This window comes from Trichomycterus rosablanca, chromosome 12 (assembly GCF_030014385.1).
Source record: "Trichomycterus rosablanca isolate fTriRos1 chromosome 12, fTriRos1.hap1, whole genome shotgun sequence".
Classification (NCBI taxonomy): Eukaryota; Metazoa; Chordata; class Actinopteri; order Siluriformes; family Trichomycteridae; genus Trichomycterus; species Trichomycterus rosablanca.
Genome location: NC_085999.1, coordinates 1,771,734 through 1,798,416, shown reverse-complemented (window position 1 = coordinate 1,798,416; position 26,683 = coordinate 1,771,734).

The window sequence follows — 26,683 nt, the reverse complement described above, 5'->3', positions numbered from 1 at the left end:
CCCTCATGATGATTGGTCCCATGCTGCTAATCGCTGGCAGCTGCACCTCGTCTGGGAGGATGAGCTCAAAGCATTTAAGGAGGCTGTTTCTAACCAGACTTTAGAGACTATTTTGATTTGACCTTGTGCTGGTGGGTTGGATTTGATGGTCTGTTAGTCGACTCTCCTGTCAGGTCAGTTTGCAGCTCACGATTTGGTCTGTTTGCTTTTGTTAGCCTGTCCATGCTGCTGTTCATGTTAGTTCTTAGCTTAGGGTGTAGGTTTAGTCACAATGTGTGTGTTTAATTAGCTTTAATGTTTAGCATTTAGCTTAGTTTAGAGTTAGCATTGTTTGTGTGTTTAGATGAGTTAATTAGCATTAGCCTTTAGCATTAACATTTGGATTTAAAGACCAAACAGATTGGATTATTGTTCAGACTCTCCTTGTGAAGAGCTCAAATCCTCCTCATGATCCACACAGATCTATTTTTCTCCCAATTGTGCCCTAGGCCAAAAAACATGGCGTCAAAATCCAGTAAAGAACATCAGGGTGTTGAAAGTAATATAATATAGGTAAATGTAACTGATAGTTTATTTATTATGGTATTTATTTCTTCACATGGTTGTAAGAGGCCTCACAGCACTGGTACAGACACCGAACCCACTACAGACGTTCCAGTAAAGCTAACGCATCGGTGAGCACTGATTATTTACTTATTTACTGTAGTAATTTAATTAGAATTCTAATATGGTGTTTAATTATACATGTGGGTTCTACCAGCAGCTTTGGGTTCTACTCTAGAGCCGTGATGAAGATTGTGGTAAGTCCAAATGAAATTTTTTATAAAATTAGCAAATTTAACAAACGATTTCCTGTGTGCAGTGATCTAGGGGATTTGCTTTGCATTTGTGTTCAACTACAAAGTCAGTTGTGTTGGTTTTAAGGTTATAGGCTTAAGAGTAGAATAAGCCATGGTGGTTGAGATTTAAAGTTTTAAGATCTGATCACTCAAGTTTATTTTAAATTGGACATTAATGGATGAACTAGAATGCTGACCAAACCTTTGTTTCCTTTACTGTTATTCTGTTGTGTAATAACTAGCAGTAATAGTTCATTATAATGTTCATAATAATGTGCAAATATGACTACAGATGTCAGTTTTGTGTATATAACTGAATTTTATATTTTAATACATTACTGACATCTCAAATTCTGAACAAAACCTTTACATTTTATTTGTGTTTATTATTAGTCACTATGTTCTGTGCCATTTAATTTTTTTTCCACTACTTGCTCTAATATGTTTAATTCTTAAATCTAATATATTTTAGATCACTGGTGATTAATTTAAACTTGTGTTGAACAAAATCTTCCATTTTTATCTTAGATTGTTTGTGTCATCTTGATCGCTTCCTATGCTGGTGAGCAAACGCCTACCTACAATCTTACAATATTATCATTTAGCTGTATTCTATTTATTTAAGTACATTGCTTTTTTTTTTTTTTTTTTTTTTTTTTTGCTTTGCAGGAGCTCAAGAGTTGGCCAGAAAATGTAAGTTCTGAGTTGATATACAGGCCAGCAGTAAAGCAGTAACGTAGCTTTGTGTACTAGGGGTTAAACAATGGGGTGTTCTTGTAGTAGCTACTGAAATAACGTTGGTGATTCATGCTGTGAAATGCAAAAACTCCCTCTGCAGCAGTGACTAAATCCTCCTCGTTCTTCTTCTACCCGATCTCACGAAATGGTTCATTTACCTGAAGAACGAACTCCTTTAGCTGCAGTTTTGTGTTTTGCTGAGCAGGCACATTCATTTGGACACTTGTTGTGCATTCAAACGACTAAAACAAATGCTATAAAATACACTTGAACAGTAAATGGAACACTGGACAAAATGAGGCTACATGGTGCAAGTGGTTTATAGTTTAGGCTGAATAAAGTAAAAGGAATATTCCATTATCCCCATTATCTTGATGAGCTAAATTTTGTGCTGATTGAGACCTGGGTAATGAGCTCTGATTGGTTAGAATGCAAGCTGGCATCTAGACGACAATCCAGCAACACGATGCACGGTTTCTTCTAATGATCCGAGTATTTGCCTTAATTTATGGATAACATGCTGCAACCTTATTCAGGCAGAGCACTACATACAAACCCCATCAATGTAAAATAAGCACATTTTATAATCTGATAAATACTTGCTGTATTTGCAGATGTCTTATTAGTGATTAAATAATCCAAGATTGAATGATTGTTGTTCCCTCTATCTGTAGTGTGTTACACTCAGTGGTTTGACCGGGACAACCCCAGTGGTACAGGAGATTATGAAACCCTACCGAACTTGAGAAAGGAGTATCCCAATCGAATCTGTGCCAAACCGCTGACCATTCAGGCTGTGACTCTGTCTGGTGTCACGGCTCAAAGCATTGGACAAGTTTTCCAATCGTGAGTATAATATACATTACATGATGATGCGTTATATACATGATGTAGATTAAACTGTAAATGAAGCTACACGTTACGTCTAACTCTCTCCTGTTCTCTTTCTGTTTGGGATTTAGGTATGACACAGTGAATGGCTTCGCCTGTGTGAATTCTCAACAGAACAATGGCGAATGCTGTTTGGATTACAAAGTGCGTTTTGGATGCCCATGTCCCTGGCCCCCCATCAAGCCCATATTCACCTTATCGGAAGACGATTTACTTCCTGAGCTGCAGGATTAATCTTAGCCGCCTTAGCTAACGTTTGACATTATTTGCTGTCACTTTGTGTCATCTTGGCCATTTGGTCAGCAATGGTACCAGAAAATAAACTCCTACAGCTTGTGATCAGTCATGTGTGAAAGATTTTTCATTTGTTTCCTCAATTAATGGTCTCAGTAAGTCCCTTCCTATATTTTGATTCCTGATGGTGGTGGATTACATCCTGTGCTTCTTATTCTCTTTAAAGAATAAAACAATGTCGTATGGAAAATGTATTTTGAAGGCATTAATAAGCCTGACTAATGCCTAGTTCACACTACACGGTTTTTGCCCTGATTTTCACTGGTCGACTGGTCGCTGCTAGATGTGACGACTTGCAGGCAACTCTGCGTTTCGAACACGGCTCTTGATCGCTATGTGTGAACTGTTTAACAACTCGAGACTGAAGTAAAATATCCAGCATGTTAAATGTTTGAATCAGTCGGCCGACTGGCAGCAATTGTGGTGTCGAACAACAGCCAATGAAATTTTTTTTTTTTGTCTTGAGTGTTTTGCAAGCATCTACGATGGAGCTTCAAAAAGTTTCCTCACTTTTATATTGTGGTTATAAGCATTGAGGGTGGGAGGAGGAGTAATCGCTCGTGTCAGAGATGCTTACAGTCCGGATTTAGCTCCATCTCATTTCCACTTCTTTGGAAGCTCAAAGAAGCTTTAAGGGGAAGAAGATTTTCAGTGGCTATGTGCTCAACCCCCAAAAAACGTTTTTGCTGACTGCACTGCAAAAAATGTGGCGTTAGATTTACTTAAAAAAACGTAGGAAAGTTTTTCCACGTACAAATTGCTAGTAAATTTAACAGACCATATATTCAAGTAAAAGTTACTGACCGTTCCATCTGGATTTTACTAGAAATTCTTCAGTAAAAGTTACTTTGCTACACCCTGCTTCAAGTATATTTTAATAGCTGTATCTTAGTAGATTTTACTTAAACAATGCAGCACTATAATAAAACATGGCTTATAAAATGCTATATTATAAAATGCCAAATAATTTTACATTATTAAATTAACCCTTTGATGCACAACCTGGGTCAAAAGTGACCCAACTGAGTTTTTATTAAATTAATTTTGTCATTCAAGCTTCCATGAATTCCTCATTAAACTTGTTTTTGATCATCACAAATCCTTATTTCAGTTTTATATTTTTTTACTTTTTTAATAAAAATCATTTTTGTATCACTACCCTTCTAATGCACAACATGGGTCAAAAATGACCCTTATATATTTACTATGGAATTTGACAGGAACTACTGACATTTGTAAGTGTTTGTAGTCAAAAACATATTTACTGATTTTTTTGAAAGACAACCAAAGATTCGGCTCTTGAATCTTGAATATGTCCAATACTATTTGCTTGCAAGCTGTTTACATATTTTAGTATAGATAGCTTTTATTAGCTAAGACAGCAAATACATGAATAACTGAATAATGTGCATATGAAAATATTCTTGAATGGATGAATATGGGTCATTTTCCACCCATGTTGTGCATTAGAAGGGGTTTGCTTAGCTTGTGCATCAAAGGCTTAAACATCAATGATTACCATATACAAAAGCCACTATAACAAACACATTTTTTTGTCAAACTTTTTTTATTTGTTTTGCTCATTTAATGGAAATGCATTTTCACTTAGTTACATTTACATTACATTTACATTTTCGGTATTTAGCAGACGCCTTTATCCAAAGCGATTTACATTACAGTTACAGTAAACAGTCTGAGCAACTGAGAGTTAAGGGCTTTGCTTAAGGGCCCAACAGCAGCAACCTGGCAGTGGTGGGGCTTGAACCAGTGACCTTCTGATGACTAGTCCAGTACTTTAACCACTAGGCTACAGCTTGCCAGTTCAGTGGACAAAATGTCTTTTAAACAGCGTGTTTTCTAAAGTCTCACTCGCTACACAAACGTTAAAATTGTAAATGGAAAAGAAACTATAAAAGTGTCACAGTGTAAGGACAAAATAAATGATACCCATCTTTCAAACATTTTTCTGAAAACTTGCAGTAAAAAATAAAAATAGATGAAAGTAAATGTGCAAGAGAAACACTCGCTCCAGGTGGACTGTTGTTCTCCTCCTGAACTCATCTTTCACCTAAGACAAAGATTAACAACAAACAAAAGTTAGTAATTATAAAGTTTATGTAGAATGTTATGGTGCATAGTTACTATAATTCAATTTTACTTCCTCAAGGTTTGCTCACAGGTCTAATGTGCACATTTGTATTTGAAAGACCCGGAGCTACAGCCTCAGACAGATTTCTTTTTAAGTAGCAAAATGGACTTTCATAATCATGAGACAAAAGAACTATTTTAGAACCAACGTTTTAAGCCCACATACATTAAACGGAACCAGTTATCACGATTAATATAACTACATAACATTAATTCTGCCATGCTAACAGACGCTAATTTGGAGTCAATAGTGTAGAAAGTTAATCTATGTCAAGATTCAAGCCTCTGTGCTCCTGGAACCTGGAACTCAGGTGCACCCGCCACGCCCACATCTCCAGGAGCACATGTTAGAGGAAAGTTTGTTTTCAGTGGCAAGCCAATGCCCCTCATGATGATTGGTCCCATGCTGCTAATCACTGGCAGCTGCACCTCGTCTGGGAGGATGAGCTCAAAGCATTTAAGGAGGCTGTTTCTAACCAGACTTTAGAGACTATTTTGATTTGACCTTGTGCAGGTGGGTTGGATTTGATGGTCTGTGATTCGACTCTCCTGTCAGGTCAGTTTGCAGCTCACGATTTGGTCTGTTTGCTTTTGTTAGCCTGTCCATGCTCCTGTTCATGTTAGTTCTTAGCTTAGGGTGTAGGTTTAGTCACAATGTGTGTGTTTAATTAGCTTTAATGTTTAGCATTTAGCTTAGTTTAGAGTTAGCATTGTTTGTGTGTCTAGATGAGTTAATTAGCATTAGCCTTTAGCATTAACATTTGGATTTAAAGACCCAACAGATTGGATTATTGTTCAGACTCTCCTTGTGAAGAGCTCAAATCCTCCTCATGATCCACACAGATCTATTTTTCTCCCAATTGTGCCCTAGGCCAAAAAACATGGCGTCAAAATCCAGTAAAGAACATCAGGGTGTTGAAAGTAATATAATATAGGTAAATGTAACTGATAGTTTACTTATGGTATTTATTTCTTCACATGGTTGTAAGAGGCCTCACAGCACTGGTACAGACACCGAACCCTCTACAGACGTTCCAGTAAAGCTAATGCATCGGTGAGCACTGATTATTTACTTATTTACTGTAGTAATTTGATTAGAATTCTAATAATGTGTTTAATTATACATGTGGGTTCTACCAGCAGCTTTGGGTTCTACTCTAGAGGCGTGATGAAGATTGTGGTAAGTCCAAATGAAATTTTGTATAAAATTAGCAAATTTAACAGACGATTTCCTGTGTGCAGTGATCTAGGGGATTTGCTTTGCATTCGTGTTCAACTACAAAGTCAATTGTTGGTTTTAGGGTTATAGGCTTAAGAGTAGAATAAGCCATGGTGGTTGAGATTTAAAGTTTTAAGATCTGATCATTCAAGTTTATTTTAAATTGGACATTAATGGATGAACTAGAATGCTGACCAAACCTTTGTTTCCTTTACTGTTTTTCTGTTGTGTAATAACCAGCAGTAATAGTTCATTATAATGTTCATAATAATGTGCAAATATGACTACAGATGTCAGTTTTGTGTATATAACTGAATTTTATATTTTAATACATTACTGACGTATCTCAAATTCTGAACAAAACCTTTACATTTTATTTGTGTTTATTATTAGTCACTATGTTCTGTGCCATTTAATTTTTTTTCCACTACTTGCTGTAATATGTTTAATTCTTAAATCTAATATATTTTAGATCACTGGTGATTAATTTAAACTTGTGTTGAACAAAATCTTCCATTTTTATCTTAGATTGTTTGTGTCATCTTGATCGCTTCCTATGCTGGTGAGCAAACGCCTACCTACAATCTTACAATATTATCATTTAGCTGTATTCTATTTATTTAAGTACATTGCTTTTTTTGTGTTTTTTTTTTTTTTTTTGCTTTGCAGGAGCTCAAGAATTGGCCAAAAAATGTAAGTTCTGAGTTTAAATACAGGCCAGCAGTAAAGCAGTAACGTAGCTTTGTGTACTAGGGGTTAAACAATAAGGTGTTCTTTTAGTAGCTACTAAAATAACGTTGGTGATTCATGCTGTGAAATGCAAAAACTCCCTCTGCAGCAGTGACTAAATCCTCCTCGTTCTTCTTCTACCCGATCTCACGAAATGGTTCATTTACCTGAAGAACGAACTCCTTTAGCTGCAGTTTTGTGTTTTGCTGAGCAGGCACATTCATTTGGACACTTGTTGTGCATTCAAACGACTAAAACAAATGCTATAAAATACACTTGAACAGTAAATGGAACACTGGACAAAATGAGGCTACATGGTGCAAATGGTTTATAGTTTAGGCTGAATAAAGTAAAAGGAATACGCCATTATCCCCATTATCTTGATTAGCTAAATTTTGTGCTGATTGAGACCTGGGTAATGAGCTCTGATTGGTTAGAATGCAAGCTGGCATCTAGACGACAATCCAGCAACACGATGCACGGTTTCTTCTAATGATCCGAGTATTTGCCTTCATTTATGGATAACATGCTGCAACCTTATTCAGGCAGAGCACTACATACAAACCCCATCAATGTAAAATAAGCACATTTTATGATCTGATAAATACTTGCTGTATTTGCAGATGTCTTAGTGATTAAATAATCCAAGATTGAATGATTGTTGTTTCCCTCTATCTGTAGTGTGTTTCACTCAGTGGTTTGACCGGGACAACCCCAGTGGTAAAGGAGATTATGAAACCCTACCGAACTTGAGAAAGGAGTATCCCAATCGAATCTGTGCCAAACCGCTGACCATTCAGGCTGTGACTCTGTCTGGTGTCACTGCTCAAAGCATTGGACAAGTTTTCCAATCGTGAGTATAATATACATTACATGATGATGTGTTATATACATGATGTAGATTAAACTGTAAATGAAGCTACACGTTATGTCTAACTCTCTCCTGTTCTCTTTCTGTTTGGGATTTAGGTATGACACAGTGAATGGCTTCGCCTGTGTGAATTCTCAACAGAACAATGGCGAATGCTGTTTGGATTACAAAGTGCGTTTTGGATGCCCATGTCCCTGGCCCCCAATCAAGCCCATATTTACCTTATCGGAAGACGATTTACTTCCTGAGCCGCAGGATTAATCTTAGCCGCCTTAGCTAACGTTTGACATTATTTGCTGTCACTGTGTCATCTTGGTCATTTGGTCAGCAATGGTACCAGAAAATAAACTCCTACAGCTTGTGATCAGTCATGTGTGAAAGATTTTTCATTTGTTTCCTCAATTAATGGTCTCAGTAAGTCGCTTCCTATATTTTGATTCCTGATGGTGGTGGATTACATCCTGTGCTTCTTATTCTCTTTAAAGAATAAAACAATGTCGTATGGCAAATGTATTTTGAAGGCATTAATAAGCCTGACTAATGCCTAGTTCACACTACACGGTTTTTGCCCTGATTTTCACTGGTCGACTGGTCGCCGCTAGATGTGACGACTTGCAGGCAACTCTGCGTTTCGAACACGGCTCTTAATCGCTATGTGTGAACTGTTTAACAACTCGAGACTGAAGTAAAATATCCAACATGTTAAATGTTTGAATCAGTTGGCCGACCGGCAGCAATTGTGGTGTGGAATTACACCCAATCAGGTTTTTTTTTTTTTGTGTCTTGAGTATTTTGCAAGCATCTACGGGCGATCTTCAAAAAGTTTCTGCACTTATAGTTTGGTTATAAGCGGTGAGGGTGGGAGGAGTAATCGTTCGTGTCTGAGAGACGCTTACAGTCTGGATTTAGCTCTTATTTCCACCTGTTTGGAAGCTCAATGAAGCTTTAAGGGGAAGAAGATTTTCAGTGGCTATGTGCTCAACCCCCCCAAAAACGTTTTTTGCTGACTGCACTGCAAAAAATGTGGAGTTAGGAAAGTTTTTCCATGTACAAACTGCTAGTAAATTTAACAAACCATATATTCAAGTAAAAGTTACTGACCATTCCATCTGGATTTTACTAGAAATTCTTCAGTAAATGTTACTTTGCTACACCCTGCTTCAAGTATATTTTAATAGCTGTATCTTTTTTACTCAAACAATGCAGCACTATAATAAAACATGACTTATAAAATGCTATTATAAAATGCTAAATAATTTTACATCATTAAATTCAACATCAATGACATACAAAAGCCACTATAACAAACACAACATTTTTTGTCAAACTTTTTTTTATTTGTTTTGCTCTTTTAATGGAAATGCATTTTCACTTACAGTTCAGTGGACAAATTGTCTTTTAAACAGCGTGTTTTCTAAAGTCTCACTCGGAAAAGTTAAAACTGTAAATGGAAAACAAACTATAAATGTCAGTGTAAGGACAAAATAAATGATACCCATCTTTCAAACATTTTTCTGGAAACTTGCAGTAAAAAATTAAAATAGATGCAAGTAAAAGTGCAAGAGAAACACTCGCTCCAGGTGGACTGTTGTTCTCCTCCTGAACTCATCTTTCACCTTAGACAAAGATTTAAAAAAATAAAAAGTTAGTAATTATAAAGGTTATGTAGACCTCAGAATGTTATGGTGCATAGTTACTATAATTCAATTTTACTTCCTCAAGGTTTGCTCACAGGTCTAATGTGCACATTTGTATTTGAAAGACCCGGAGCTACAGCCTCAGACAGATTTCTTTTTAAGTAGCAAAATGGGCTTTCATAATCATGAGACAAAAGAACTATTTTAGAACCAACGTTTTAAGCCCACGTACATTAAACGGAACAAGTTATCACGATTAATATAACTACATAACATTAATTCTGCCATGCTAACGGATGCTAATTTGAGGTCAATAGTGTAGAAAGTTAAACGACTTTTTAAATATTTATAATATAAACTGGCACGGTAATAACATTTCTTAAAAAAATGACAACTTACCATAAAACAGTCGGCTTTGGCCAAAGTATGTCCTCAACAATCAAAAAACTTTGTGGTGAGAAGATTCAAAAATCAGCAGCTCGTTTTGCTCTCTGTGTGTGAAACATGTCTGAACTTGCCAGGCAATGCGCATGTGTGGAACATAAAGTAATATTTACTAGAAGTTTTCAGTTTTACTTTGCTTCAATCCAAGAAATAAAAAACATGGTATTTAGAATAAAATTTACTAATGTATTTGATGACAAATAGTTACAAAGAAACACCAAGTAACACTAAATGATATGTGAAATTCTTAAGTAGCAAGACTGTACTAGAATATTCTTCTATAAAGTACTTTAAAAATCTTCTCTCTATTTACTAAGTCAAAAAATCATTTTTTGCTGAATGCATTAAAAAGTTGGTAGAAGTGAAAAAAAGATTAGAAAAGATGGAGTTTGTTTTTAAAATTTTTAATAAATAGTTGTGTGGAAACTTTTGGAAGAAGCCTCATAATTCTACATTTAGGTTTTAAAGTATACATTCTACAAAATGCAATCAAGTTGCTAATCTAAAACACAAAGTAAATTCTTTGTACTTTTGTACAGCTGAGTAACCACTCGAGAGAAGAAACTCAGAAATCACAGATTCTTGTTTTTATTGCACAACGTCCCAACCTGTTCCTGAAGCAGGTTTGTAAGGTCATATATTCCACTTTGTTCATCACAGAAGGAATCGAATGGACTTCAAAACTGTAGTCACGTGACTGTATTTCACTGAGCTATAATTTCTGAGTCAGGACATTGCAGCAAACATGGTCCTGTCTGAGGTTCTTTTTCAGGACAGAGTAAATAAAGGAGACTTTGGTGAGGGTTATGCACTTGGTCGGTCTGTGGCTGAGCACTGGTAGATGTGGAGAGCGATGATGGAACTGGGCTGTGATGCACCGTTTCTGGAAATTGCTCCCCGAAATGATTCACGTGTTATTTAAAGAAATAGTTAAACAGCCCTTAGACTGACCTTGTATCTCAATTAATGAGTTTACAAACTTAACACACATTGAAATAGAGGAATGATGACATCGGCATTAACTACTTACTGGTAAAACTAGTAAAGATTTTTAATGGATTGCTCAAACTAGTTAAAACACATCAACCAAAACACAGTTCACAGTATTTCATTCTAAAAAAATTTCTGTGGGAGGAAATCCACGCAGACACGGGGAGAACATGCAAACTCCACACAGAAAGGACCCGGACCGCCCCACCTGGAGATCGAACCCAGGACCTTCTTGCTGTGAGGCGACAGTGCTATACACTAAGCCACCGTGCCGCCCCTAGTATTTAAGTATTAATACTTAGAAATAAATAAATAGCAGTTGTATCATGTTTATTCTCATAACCACAGTACCAGAAGATACCAGAAAGCAGAATCAAGCTCAGGTTACCAAATCAGAAAACATTATAGGTGCTTTGATAAAGTTCTAAAGGTGCCAGTATTGCTTTTATCCTCTAATGGTTTTCTTTAGTCCAGTGATGTGTTTAGTTAGATTGATTGGGCTGAATCATCTGAATGTTTTGGTAGAAGGAGCTGAAGGATTCTGCCTATGTCAAGATTCAAGCCTCTGTGCTCCTGGAACCTGGAACTCAGGTGCACCCGCCACGCCCACATCTCCAGGAGCACATGTTAGAGGAAAGTTTGTTTTCAGTGGCAAGCCAATGCCCCTCATGATGATTGGTCCCATGCTGCTAATCGCTGGCAGCTGCACCTCGTCTGGGAGGATGAGCTCAAAGCATTTAAGGAGGCTGTTTCTAACCAGACTTTAGAGACTATTTTGATTTGACCTTGTGCAGGTGGGTTGGATTTGATGGTCTGTGATTCGACTCTCCTGTCAGGTCAGTTTGCAGCTCACGATTTGGTCTATTTGCTTTTGTTAGCCTGTCCATGCTCCTGTTCATGTTAGTTCTTAGCTTAGGGTGTAGGTTTAGTCACATTGTGTGTGTTTAATTAGCTTTAATGTTTAGCATTTAGCTTAGTTTAGAGTTAGCATTGTTTGTGTGTTTAGATGAGTTAATTAGCATTAGCCTTTAGCATTAACATTTGGATTTAAAGACCCAACAGAATGGATTATTGTTCAGACTCTTCTTGTGAAGAGCTCAAATCCTCCTCATGATCCACACAGATCTATTTTTCTCCCAATTGTGCCCTAGGCCAAAAACATGGCGTCAAAATCCAGTAAAGAACATCAGGGTGTTGAAAGTAATATAATATAGGTAAATGTAACTGATAGTTTATTTATTATGGTATTTATTTCTTCACATGGTTGTAAGAGGCCTCACAGCACTGGTACAGACACCGAACCCACTACAGACGTTCCAGTAAAGCTAACGCATCGGTGAGCACTGATTATTTACTTATTTACTGTAGTAATTTAATTAGAATTCTAATGTGTTTAATTATACATGTGGGTTCTACCAGCAGCTTTGGGTTCTACTCTAGAGGCGTGATGAAGATTGTGGTAAGTCCAAATGAAAATTTGTATAAAATTAGCAAATTTAACAAATGATTTCCTGTGTGCAGTGATCTAGGGGATTTGCTTTGCATTCGTGTTCAACTACAAAGTCAATTGTGTTGGTTTTAAGGTTATAGGCTTAAGAGTAGAATAAGCCATGGTGGTTGAGATTTAAAGTTTTAAGATCTGATCATTCAAGTTTATTTTAAATTGGACATTAATGGATGAACTAGAATGCTGACCAAACCTTTGTTTCCTTTACTGTTATTCTGTTGTGTAATAACCAGCAGTAATAGTTCATTATAATGTTCATAATAATGTGCAAATATGACTACAGATGTCAGTTTTGTGTATATAACTGAATTTTATATTTTAATACATTACTGACTTATCTCAAATTCTGAACAAAACCTTTACATTTTATTTGTGTTTATTATTAGTCACTATGTTCTGTGCCATTTAATTTTTTTTCCACTACTTGCTCTAATATGTTTAATTCTTAAATCTAATATATTTTAGATCACTGGTGATTAATTTAAACTTGTGTTGAACAAAATCTTCCATTTTTATCTTAGATTGTTTGTGTCATCTTGATTGCTTCCTATGCTGGTGAGCAAACGCCTACCTACAATCTTACAATCTTATCATTTAGCTGTATTCTATTTATTTAAGTACATTGCTTTTTTTTTTTTTTTTTTTTTTTTTGCTTTGCAGGAGCTCAAGAGTTGGCCAGAAAATGTAAGTTCTGAGTTGATATACAGGCCAGCAGTAAAGCAGTAACGTAGCTTTGTGTACTAGGGGTTAAACAATGGGGTGTTCTTGTAGTAGCTACTAAAATAACGTTGGTGATTCATGCTGTGAAATGCAAAAACTCCCTCTGCAGCAGTGACTAAATCCTCCTCGTTCTTCTTCTACCCGATCTCACGAAATAGTTCATTTACCTGAAGAACGAACTCCTTTAGCTGCAGTTTTGTTTTGCTGAGCAGGCACATTCATTTGGACACTTGTTGTGCATTCAAACGACTAAAACAAATGCTATAAAATACACTTGAACAGTAAATGGAACACTGGACAAAATGAGGCTACATGGTGCAAGTGGTTTATAGTTTAGGCTGAATAAAGTAAAAGGAATACGCCATTATCCCCATTATCTTGATTAGCTAAATTTTGTGCTGATTGAGACCTGGGTAATGAGCTCTGATTGGTTTCAATGCAAGCTGGCATCTAGACGACAATCCAGCAACACGATGCACGGTTTCTTCTAATGATCCGAGTATTTGCCTTCATTTATGGATAACATGCTGCAACCTTATTCAGGCAGAGCACTACATACAAACCCCATCAATGTAAAATAAGCACATTTTATAATCTGATAAATACTTGCTGTATTTGCAGATGTCTTATTAGCGATTAAATAATCCAAGATTGAATGATTGCTGTTTCCCTCTATCTGTAGTGTGTTACACTCAGTGGTTTGACCGGGACAACCCCAGTGGTACAGGAGATTATGAAACACTACCAAACTTGAGAAAGGAGTATCCCAATCGAATCTGTGCCAAACCGCTGACCATTCAGGCCGTGACTCTCTCTGGTGTAACTGCTCAAAGCATTGGACAAGTTTTCCAATCGTGAGTATAATATACATTACATGATGATGCGTTATATACATGATGTAGATTAAACTGTAAATGAAGCTACACGTTACGTCTAACTCTCTCCTGTTCTCTTTCTGTTTGGGATTTAGGTATGACACAGTGAATGGCTTCGCCTGTGTGAATTCTCAACAGAACAATGGCGAATGCTGTTTGGATTACAAAGTGCGTTTTGGATGCCCATGTCCCTGGCCCCCCATATTCACCTTATCGGAAGACGATTCACTTCCTGAGCCGCAGGATTAATCTTAGCCGCCTTAGCTAACGTTTGACATTATTTGCTGTCACTTGTTTGTGTCATCTTGGTCATTTGGTCAGCAATGGTACCAGAAAATAAACTCCTACAGCTTGTGATCAGTCATGTGTGAAAGATTTTTCATTTGTTTCCTCAATTAATGGTCTCAGTAAGTCCCTTCCTATATTTTGATTCCTGATGGTGGTGGATTACATCCTGTGCTTCTTATTCTCTTTAAAGAATAAAACAATGTCGTATAGAAAATGTATTTTGAAGGCATTAATAAGCCTGACTAATGCCTAGTTCACACTACACGGTTTTTGCCCTGATTTTCACTGGTCGACTGGTCGCTGCTAGATGTGACGACTCGCAGGCAACTCCGTGTTTGGAACACGGCTCTTGATCGCTATGTGTGAACTGTTTAACAACTCGAGACTGAAGTAAAATATCCAGCATGTTAAATGTTTGAATCAGTCAGCTGACTGGCAGCGAGTGCAGTGTCTAACTACAGCCTATTAAATTATTTTTTTTTTGTCTTGAGTGTTTTGCAAGCATCTACGATGGAGCTTCAAAAAGTTTCCTCACTTTTATATTGTGGTTATAAGCGGTGAGGGTGGGAGGAGGAGTAATCGCTCGTGTCTGAGACGCTTACAGTCCGGATTTAGCTCCATCTCATTTCCACCTGTTTGGAAGCTCAAGGAAGCTTTAAGGGAAAGAAGATTTTCAGTGGCTATGTGCTCAACCCCCAAAAACGTTTTTGCTGACCGCACTGCAAAAAATGTGGCGTTAGATTTACTTAAAAAAACTTAGGAAAGTTTTCCCACGTACAAACTGCTAGTAAATTTAACAGACCATTTATTCAAGTAAAAGTTACTGACCGTTCCATCTGGATTTTACTAGAAATTCTTTAGTAAAAGTTACTTTGCTACACCCTGCTTCAAGTTTATTTTAATAGCTGTATCTTAGTAGATTTTACTCAAACAATGCAGCACCATAATAAAACATGGCTTATAAAATGCTATATTATTAAAATACCAAATAATTTTACATTATTAAATTAAACATCAATGATTACCATATACAAAAGCCACTATAACAGACACGACATTTTTTTGTCAAACTTTTATTTGTTTTGCTCATTTAATGGAAATGCATTTTCACTTAGTTACATTTACATTACATTTACATTTTCGGTATTTAGCAGACGCCTTTATCCAAAGCGACTTACATTACAGTTACAATATACAGTCTAAGCAACTGAGGGTTAAGGGCCTTGCTCAAGGGCCCAACAGCAGCAACCTGGCAGTGGTGGGGCTTGAACCAGTGACCTTCTGATGACTAGTCCAGTACTTTAACCACTAGGGCTACAGCTTGCCAGTTCAGTGGACAAAATGTCTTTTAAACAGCGTGTTTTCTAAAGTCTCACTCGCTACACAAACGTTAAAACTGTAAATGGAAAAGAAACTATAAAAGTGTCACAGTGTAAGGACAAAATAAATGATACCCATCTTTCAAACATTTTTCTGAAAACTTGCAGTAAAAAATAAAAATAGATGCAAGTAAAAGTGCAAGAGAAACACTCGCTCCAGGTGGACTGTTGTTCTCCTCCTGAACTCATCTTTCACCTAAGACAAAGATAAAAAAAACAACAGTTAGTTGTTAACAACTAACAATTAACAACAAACAAAAGTTAGTAATTATAAAGTTTATGTAGAATGTTATGGTGCATAGTTACTATAATTCAATTTTACTTCCTCAAGGTTTGCTCACAGGTCTAATGTGCACATTTGTATTTGAAAGACCCGGAGCTACAGCCTCAGACAGATTTCTTTTTAAGTAGCAAAATGGACTTTCATAATCATGAGACAAAAGAACTATTTTAGAACCAACGTTTTAAGCCCACGTACATTAAACGGAACAAGTTATCACGATTAATATAACTACATAACATTAATTCTGCCATGCTAACAGACGCTAATTTGGAGTCAATAGTGTAGAAAGTTAATCAAGATTCAAGCCTCTGTGCTCCTGGAACCTGGAACTCAGGTGCACCCGCCACGCCCACATCTCCAGGAGCACATGTTAGAGGAAAGTTTGTTTTCAGTGGCAAGCCAATGCCCCTCATGATGATTGGTCCCATGCTGCTAATCGCTGGCAGCTGCACCTCGTCTGGGAGGATGAGCTCAAAGCATTTAAGGAGGCTGTTTCTAACCAGACTTTAGAGACTATTTTGATTTGACCTTGTGCTGGTGGGTTGGATTTGATGGTCTGCGATTCGACTCTCCCGTCAGGTCAGTTTGCAGCTCACGATTTGGTCTGTTTGCTTTTGTTAGCCTGTCCATGCTCCTGTTCATGTTAGTTCTTAGCTTAGGGTGTAGGTTTAGTCACATTGTGTGTGTTTAATTAGCTTTAATGTTTAGCATTTAGCTTAGTTTAGAGTTAGCATTGTTTGTGTGTTTAGATGAGTTAAATAGCATTAGCCTTTAGCATTAACATTTGGATTTAAAGACCCAACAGAATGGATTATTGTTCAGACTCTCCTTGTGAAGAGCTCAAATCCTCCTCATGATCCATGCAGATCTATTTTTCTCCCATTTGTGCCCTAGGCCAAAAAACATGGCGTCAAAATCCAGTAAAGAATTTCAGGGTGTTGAAAGTAATATAATATAGGTAAATGTAACTGTGATGGTTTATTTATTGTGGTATTTATTTCTTCACATGGTTGTAAGAGGCCTCACAGCACTGGTACAGACACCGAACCCTCTACAGACGTTCCAGTAAAGCTAACGCATCGGTGAGCACTGATTATTTACTTATTTACTGTAGTAATATGATTAGAATTCTAATAATGTGTTTAATTATACATGTGGGTTCTACCAGCAGCTTTGGGTTCTACTCTAGAGGCGTGATGAAGATTGTGGTAAGTCCAAATGAAAATTTGTATAAAATAAGCAAATTTAACAAACGATTTCCTGTGTGCAGTGATCTAGGGGATTTGCTTTGCATTCGTGTTCAACTACAAAGTCAATTGTGTTGGTTTTAAGGTTATAGGCTTAAGAGTAGAATAAGCCATGGTGGTTGAGATTTAAAGTTTTAAGATCTGATCATTCAAGTTTATTTTAAATTGGACATTAATGGATGAACTAGAATGCTGACCAAACCTTTGTTTCCTTTACTGTTATTCTGTTGTGTAATAACTAGCAGTAATAGTTCATTATAATGTTCATCATAATGTGCAAATATGACTACAGATGTCAGTTTTGTGTATATAACTGAATTTTATATTTTAATACATTACTGACGTATCTCAAATTCTGAACAAAACCTTTACATTTTATTTGTGTTTATTATTAGTCACTATGTTCTGTGCCATTAAATTTTTTTTCCACTACTTGCTCTAATATGTTTAATTCTTAAATCTAATATATTTTAGATCACTGGTGATTAATTTAAAACTTGTGTTGAACAAAATCTTCCATTTTTATCTTAGATTGTTTGTGTCATCTTGATCGCTTCCTATGCTGGTGAGCAAACGCCTACCTACAATCTTACAATCTTATCATTTAGCTGTATTCTATTTATTTAAGTACTTTGTTTTTTTGCTTTGCAGGAGCTCAAGAATTGGCCAGAAAATGTAAGTTTTGAGTTGATATACAGGCCAGCAGTAAAGCAGTAACGTAGCTTTGTGTACTAGGGGTTAAACAATGGGGTGTTCTTGTAGTAGCTACTGAAATAATGTTGGTGATTCATGCTGTGAAATGCAAAAACTCCCTCTGCAGCAGTGACTAAATCCTCCTCGTTCTTCTTCTACCCGATCTCACGAAATGGTTCATTTACCTGAAGAACGAACTCCTTTAGCTGCAGTTTTGTGTTTTGCTGAGCAGGCACATTCATTTGGACACTTGTTGTGCATTCAAACGACTAAAACAAATGCTATAAAATACACTTGAACAGTAAATGGAACACTGGACAAAATGAGGCTACATGGTGCAAGTGGTTTATAGTTTAGGCTGAATAAAGTAAAAGGAATACGCCATTATCCCCATTATCTTGATTAGCTAAATTTTGTGCTGATTGAGACCTGGGTAATGAGCTCTGATTGGTTAGAATGCAAGCTGGCATCTAGACGACAATCCAGCAACACAATGCACGGTTTCTTCTAATCTGAGTATTTGCCTTAATTTATGGATAACATGCTGCAACCTTATTCAGGCAGAGCACTACATACAAACCCCATCAATGTAAAATAAGCACATTTTATGATCTAATAAATACTTGCTGTATTTGCAGATGTCTTATTAGTGATTAAATAATCCAAGAGTGAATGATTGTTGTTCCCTGTCAGTTGTGTGTTACACTCAGTGGTTTGACCGGGACAACCCCAGTGGTACAGGAGATTATGAAACCCTACCGAACTTGAGAAAGGAGTATCCCAATCGAATCTGTGCCAAACCGCTGACCATTCAGGCTGTGACTCTGTCTGGTGTCACGGCTCAAAGCATTGGACAAGTTTTCCAATCGTGAGTATAATATACATTACATGATGATGCATTATATACATGATGTAGATTAAACTGTAAATGAAGCGACACGTTACGTCTAACTCTCTCCTGTTCTCTTTCTGTTTGGGATTTAGGTATGACACAGTGAATGGCTTCGCCTGTGTGAATTCTCAACAGAACAATGGCGAATGCTGTTTGGATTACAAAGTGCGTTTTGGATGCCCATGTCCCTGGCCCCCCATCAAGCTCATATTTACCTTATCGGAAGACGATTCACTTCCTGAGCCGCAGGATTAATCTTAGCCTTCTTAGCTAACGTTTGACATTATTTGCTGTCACTGTTTGTGTCATCTTGGTCATTTGGTCAGCAATGGTACCAGAAAATAAACTCCTACAGCTTGTGATCAGTCATGTGTGAAAGATTTTTCATTTGTTTCCTCAATTAATGGTCTCAGTAAGTCCCTTCCTATATTTTGATTCCTGATGGTGGTGGATTACATCCTGTGCTTCTTATTCTCTTTAAAGAATAAAACACGATGTCGTATAGAAAATGTATTTTGAAGGCATTAATAAGCCTGACTAATGCCTAGTTCACACTACATGGTTTTTGCCCTGATTTTCACTTGTCGACTGGTCGCCGCTAGCTGTGACGACTTGCAGGCAACTCTGCGTTTCGAACACGGCTCTTGATCGCTATGTGTGAACTGTTTAACAACTCGAGACTGAAGTAAAATATCCAGCATGTTAAATGTTTGAATCAGTCGGCTGACCGGCAGCAATTGTGGTGTGGAATTACACCCAATGAGTTTTTTTTTTTTTTTTTTTTTTGTTGAGTATTTTGCAAGCATCTACGGGGGATCTTCAAAAAGTTTCCGCACTTATATTTTGGTTATAAGCAGTGAGCGGTGAGGGTGGGAGGAGTAATCGTTAGTGTCTGAGAGACGCTTACAGTCTGGATTTAGCTCTTATTTCCACCTGTTTGGAAGCTCAATGAAGCTTTAAGGGGAAGATTTTCAGTGGCTATGTGCTCAACCCCCCCAAAAACGTTTTTTGCTGACTGCACTGCAAAAAATGTGGAGTTAGGAAAGTTTTTCCACGTACAAACTGCTAGTAAATTTAACAAACCATATATTCAAGTAAAAGTTACTGACCGTTCCATCTGGATTTTACTAGAAATTCTTCAGTAAATGTTACTTTGCTACACCCTGCTTCAAGTGTATTTTAATAGCTGTATCTTTTTTACTCAAACAATGCAGCACTATAATAAAACATGACTTATAAAATGCTATTATAAAATGCTAAATAATTTTACATTATTAAATTCAACATCAATGACATACAAAAGCCACTATAACAAACAACAATTTTTGTCAAACTTTTTTTTATTTGTTTTGCTCTTTTAATCGAAATGCATTTTCACTTACAGTTCAGTGGACAAATTGTCTTTTAAACAGCGTGTTTTCTAAAGTCTCACTCGCAAAAGTTAAAACTGTAAATGGAAAACAAACTATAAATGTCAGTGTAAGGACAAAATAAATGATACCCATCTTTCAAAAAGTTTTCTGGAAACTTGCAGTAAAAAGTTAAAATAGATGCAAGTAAAAGTGCAAGAGAAACACTCGCTCCAGGTGGACTGTTGTTCTCCTCCTGAACTCATCTTTCACCTAAGACAAAGATTTAAAAAAATAACAAGTTAGTAATTATAAAGGTTATGTAGACCTCAGAATGTTATGGTGCATAGTTACTATAATTCAATTTTACTTCCTTAAGGTTTGCTCACAGGTCTAATGTGCACATTTGTATTTGAAAGACCCGGAGCTACAGCCTCAGACAGATTTCTTTTTAAGTAGCAAAATGGGCTTTCATAATCATGAGACAAAAGAACTTTTAGAACCAACGTTTTAAGCCCACATACATTAAACGGAACAAGTTATCACGATTAATATAACTACATAACATTAATTCTGCCATGCTAACGGATGCTAATTTGAGGTCAATAGTGTAGAAAGTTAAACGACTTTTTAAATATTTATAATATAAACTGGCACGGTAATAACATTTCTTTAAAAAATGACAACTTACCATAAAACAGTCGGCTTTGGCCAAAGTATGTCCTCAACAATCAAAAAACTTTGTGGTGAGAAGATTCAAAAATCAGCAGCTCGTTTTGCTCTCTGTGTGTGAAACATGTCTGAACTTGCCAGGCAATGCGCATGTGTGGAACATAAAGTAATATTTACTAGAAGTTTTCAGTTTTACTTTGCTTCAATCCAAGAAATAAAAAACATGGTATTTAGAATAAAATTTACTAATGTATTTGATGACAAATAGTTACAAAGAAACACCAAGTAACACTAAATGATATGTGAAATTCTTAAGTAGCAAGACTGTACTAGAATATTCTTCTATAAAGTACTTTAAAAATTTTCTCTCTATTTACTAAGTCAAAAAATCATTTTTTGCTGACTGCATTAAAAAGTTGGTAGAAGTGAAAAAAAGATTAGAAAAGTGTTGGAGTTTGGTTTTAAAATTCTTAATAAATAGTTGTGTGGAAACTTTTGGAAGAAGCCTCATAATTCTACATTTAGGTTTTAAAGTATACATTTTCCAAAATGCAATCAAGTAACCACTCGAGAGAAGAAACTCAGACAGATTCTTTTTTTTTATTGCACAACGTCCCAACCTGTTCCTGAAGCAGGTTTGTAAGGTCATATATTCCACTTTGTTCATCACAGAAGGAATCGAATGGACTTCAAAACTGTAGTCACGTGACTGTATTTCACTGAGCTATAATTTCTGAGTCAGGACATTGCAGCAAACATGGTCCTGTCTGAGGTTCTTTTTCAGGACAGAGTAAATAAAGGAGACTTTGGTGAGGGTTATGCACTTGGTCGGTCTGTGGCTGAGCACTGGTAGATGTGGAGAGCGATGATGGAACTGGGCTGTGATGCACCGTTTCTGGTAATTGCTCCCCGAAATGATTCACGTGTTATTTAAAGAAATAGTTAAACAGCCCTTAGACTGACCTTGTATCTCAATTAATGAGTTTACAAACTTAACACACATTGAAATAGAGGAATGATGACATCGGCATTAACTACTTACTGGTAAAGCTAGTAAAGATTTTTAATGGATTGCTCAAACTAGTTAAAACACATCAACCAAAACACTGTTCACTTTATTTCTTTCTAAAAAAATTTCTGTCGGAGGAAACCCACGCAGACACGGGGAGAACATGCAAACTCCGCACAGAAAGGACCCGGACCGCCCCACCTGGGGATCGAACCCAGGACCTTCTTGCTGTGAGGCGACAGTGCTATACACTAAGCCACCGTGCCGCCCCTAGTATTTAAGTATTAATACTTATAAATAAATAAATAGCAGTTGTATCATGTTTATTCTCATAACCACAGTACCAGAAGATACCAGAAAGCAGAATCAAGCTCAGGTTACCAAATCTGAAAACATTATAGGTGCTTTGATAAAGTTCTAAAGGTGCCAGTATTGCTTTTATCCTCTAATGGTTTTCTTTAGTCCAGTGATGTGTTTAGTTAGATTGATTGGGCTGAATCATCTGAATGTTTTGGTAGAAGGAGCTGAAGGATTCTGCCTATGTCAAGATTCAAGCCTCTGTGCTCCTGGAACCTGGAACTCAGGTGCACCCGCCACGCCCACATCTCCAGGAGCACATGTTAGAGGAAAGTTTGTTTTCAGTGGCAAGCCAATGCCCCTCATGATGATTGGTCCCATGCTGCTAATCGCTGGCAGCTGCACCTCGTCTGGGAGGATGAGCTCAAAGCATTTAAGGAGGCTGTTTCTAACCAGACTTTAGAGACTATTTTGATTTGACCTTGTGCAGGTGGGTTGGATTTGATGGTCTGTGATTCGACTCTCCTGTCAGGTCAGTTTGCAGCTCACGATTTGGTCTGTTTGCTTTTGTTAGCCTGTCCATGCTCCTGTTCATGTTAGTTCTTAGCTTAGGGTGTAGGTTTAGTCACATTGTGTGTGTTTAATTAGCTTTAATGTTTAGCATTTAGCTTAGTTTAGAGTTAGCATTGTTTGTGTGTTTAGATGAGTTAATTAGCATTAGCCTTTAGCATTAACATTTGGATTTAAAGACCCAACAGAATGGATTATTGTTCAGACTCTTCTTGTGAAGAGCTCAAATCCTCCTCATGATCCACACAGATCTATTTTTCTCCCAATTGTGCCCTAGGCCAAAAACATGGCGTCAAAATCCAGTAAAGAACATCAGGGTGTTGAAAGTAATATAATATAGGTAAATGTAACTGATAGTTTATTTATTGTGGTATTTATTTCTTCACATGGTTGTAAGAGGCCTCACAGCACTGGTACAGACACCGAACCCACTACAGACGTTCCAGTAAAGCTAACGCATCGGTGAGCACTGATTATTTACTTATTTACTGTAGTAATTTAATTAGAATTCTAATGTGTTTAATTATACATGTGGGTTCTACCAGCAGCTTTGGGTTCTACTCTAGAGGCGTGATGAAGATTGTGGTAAGTCCAAATGAAAATTTGTATAAAATTAGCAAATTTAACAAATGATTTCCTGTGTGCAGTGATCTAGGGGATTTGCTTTGCATTCGTGTTCAACTACAAAGTCAATTGTGTTGGTTTTAAGGTTATAGGCTTAAGAGTAGAATAAGCCATGGTGGTTGAGATTTAAAGTTTTAAGATCTGATCATTCAAGTTTATTTTAAATTGGACATTAATGGATGAACTAGAATGCTGACCAAACCTTTGTTTCCTTTACTGTTATTCTGTTGTGTAATAACCAGCAGTAATAGTTCATTATAATGTTCATAATAATGTGCAAATATGACTACAGATGTCAGTTTTGTGTATATAACTGAATTTTATATTTTAATACATTACTGACTTATCTCAAATTCTGAACAAAACCTTTACATTTTATTTGTGTTTATTATTAGTCACTATGTTCTGTGCCATTTAATTTTTTTTCCACTACTTGCTCTAATATGTTTAATTCTTAAATCTAATATATTTTAGATCACTGGTGATTAATTTAAACTTGTGTTGAACAAAATCTTCCATTTTTATCTTAGATTGTTTGTGTCATCTTGATTGCTTCCTATGCTGGTGAGCAAACGCCTACCTACAATCTTACAATCTTATCATTTAGCTGTATTCTATTTATTTAAGTACATTGCTTTTTTTTTTTTTTTTTTTTTTTTGCTTTGCAGGAGCTCAAGAGTTGGCCAGAAAATGTAAGTTCTGAGTTGATATACAGGCCAGCAGTAAAGCAGTAACGTAGCTTTGTGTACTAGGGGTTAAACAATGGGGTGTTCTTGTAGTAGCTACTAAAATAACGTTGGTGATTCATGCTGTGAAATGCAAAAACTCCCTCTGCAGCAGTGACTAAATCCTCCTCGTTCTTCTTCTACCCGATCTCACGAAATAGTTCATTTACCTGAAGAACGAACTCCTTTAGCTGCAGTTTTGTTTTGCTGAGCAGGCACATTCATTTGGACACTTGTTGTGCATTCAAACGACTAAAACAAATGCTATAAAATACACTTGAACAGTAAATGGAACACTGGACAAAATGAGGCTACATGGTGCAAGTGGTTTATAGTTTAGGCTGAATAAAGTAAAAGGAATACGCCATTATCCCCATTATCTTGATTAGCTAAATTTTGTGCTGATTGAGACCTGGGTAATGAGCTCTGATTGGTTTCAATGCAAGCTGGCATCTAGACGACAATCCAGCAACACGATGCACGGTTTCTTCTAATGATCCGAGTATTTGCCTTCATTTATGGATAACATGCTGCAACCTTATTCAGGCAGAGCACTACATACAAACCCCATCAATGTAAAATAAGCACATTTTATAATCTGATAAATACTTGCTGTATTTGCAGATGTCTTATTAGCGATTAAATAATCCAAGATTGAATGATTGCTGTTTCCCTCTATCTGTAGTGTGTTACACTCAGTGGTTTGACCGGGACAACCCCAGTGGTACAGGAGATTATGAAACACTACCAAACTTGAGAAAGGAGTATCCCAATCGAATCTGTGCCAAACCGCTGACCATTCAGGCCGTGACTCTCTCTGGTGTAACTGCTCAAAGCATTGGACAAGTTTTCCAATCGTGAGTATAATATACATTACATGATGATGCATTATATACATGATGTAGATTAAACTGTAAATGAAGCTACACGTTACGTCTAACTCTCTCCTGTTCTCTTTCTGTTTGGGATTTAGGTATGACACAGTGAATGGCTTCGCCTGTGTGAATTCTCAACAGAACAATGGCGAATGCTGTTTGGATTACAAAGTGCGTTTTGGATGCCCATGTCCCTGGCCCCCCATATTCACCTTATCGGAAGACGATTCACTTCCTGAGCCGCAGGATTAATCTTAGCCGCCTTAGCTAACGTTTGACATTATTTGCTGTCACTTGTTTGTGTCATCTTGGTCATTTGGTCAGCAATGGTACCAGAAAATAAACTCCTACAGCTTGTGATCAGTCATGTGTGAAAGATTTTTCATTTGTTTCCTCAATTAATGGTCTCAGTAAGTCCCTTCCTATATTTTGATTCCTGATGGTGGTGGATTACATCCTGTGCTTCTTATTCTCTTTAAAGAATAAAACAATGTCGTATAGAAAATGTATTTTGAAGGCATTAATAAGCCTGACTAATGCCTAGTTCACACTACACGGTTTTTGCCCTGATTTTCACTGGTCGACTGGTCGCTGCTAGATGTGACGACTTGCAGGCAACTCCGTGTTTGGAACACGGCTCTTGATCGCTATGTGTGAACTGTTTAACAACTCGAGACTGAAGTAAAATATCCAGCATGTTAAATGTTTGAATCAGTCAGCTGACTGGCAGCGAGTGCAGTGTCTAACTACAGCCTATTAAATTATTTTTTTTTTGTCTTGAGTGTTTTGCAAGCATCTACGATGGAGCTTCAAAAAGTTTCCTCACTTTTATATTGTGGTTATAAGCGGTGAGGGTGGGAGGAGGAGTAATCGCTCGTGTCTGAGACGCTTACAGTCCGGATTTAGCTCCATCTCATTTCCACCTGTTTGGAAGCTCAAGGAAGCTTTAAGGGAAAGAAGATTTTCAGTGGCTATGTGCTCAACCCCCAAAAACGTTTTTGCTGACCGCACTGCAAAAAATGTGGCGTTAGATTTACTTAAAAAAACTTAGGAAAGTTTTCCCACGTACAAACTGCTAGTAAATTTAACAGACCATTTATTCAAGTAAAAGTTACTGACCGTTCCATCTGGATTTTACTAGAAATTCTTTAGTAAAAGTTACTTTGCTACACCCTGCTTCAAGTTTATTTTAATAGCTGTATCTTAGTAGATTTTACTCAAACAATGCAGCACCATAATAAAACATGGCTTATAAAATGCTATATTATTAAAATACCAAATAATTTTACATTATTAAATTAAACATCAATGATTACCATATACAAAAGCCACTATAACAGACACGACATTTTTTTGTCAAACTTTTATTTGTTTTGCTCATTTAATGGAAATGCATTTTCACTTAGTTACATTTACATTACATTTACATTTTCGGTATTTAGCAGACGCCTTTATCCAAAGCGACTTACATTACAGTTACAATATACAGTCTAAGCAACTGAGGGTTAAGGGCCTTGCTCAAGGGCCCAACAGCAGCAACCTGGCAGTGGTGGGGCTTGAACCAGTGACCTTCTGATGACTAGTCCAGTACTTTAACCACTAGGGCTACAGCTTGCCAGTTCAGTGGACAAAATGTCTTTTAAACAGCGTGTTTTCTAAAGTCTCACTCGCTACACAAACGTTAAAACTGTAAATGGAAAAGAAACTATAAAAGTGTCACAGTGTAAGGACAAAATAAATGATACCCATCTTTCAAACATTTTTCTGAAAACTTGCAGTAAAAAATAAAAATAGATGCAAGTAAAAGTGCAAGAGAAACACTCGCTCCAGGTGGACTGTTGTTCTCCTCCTGAACTCATCTTTCACCTAAGACAAAGA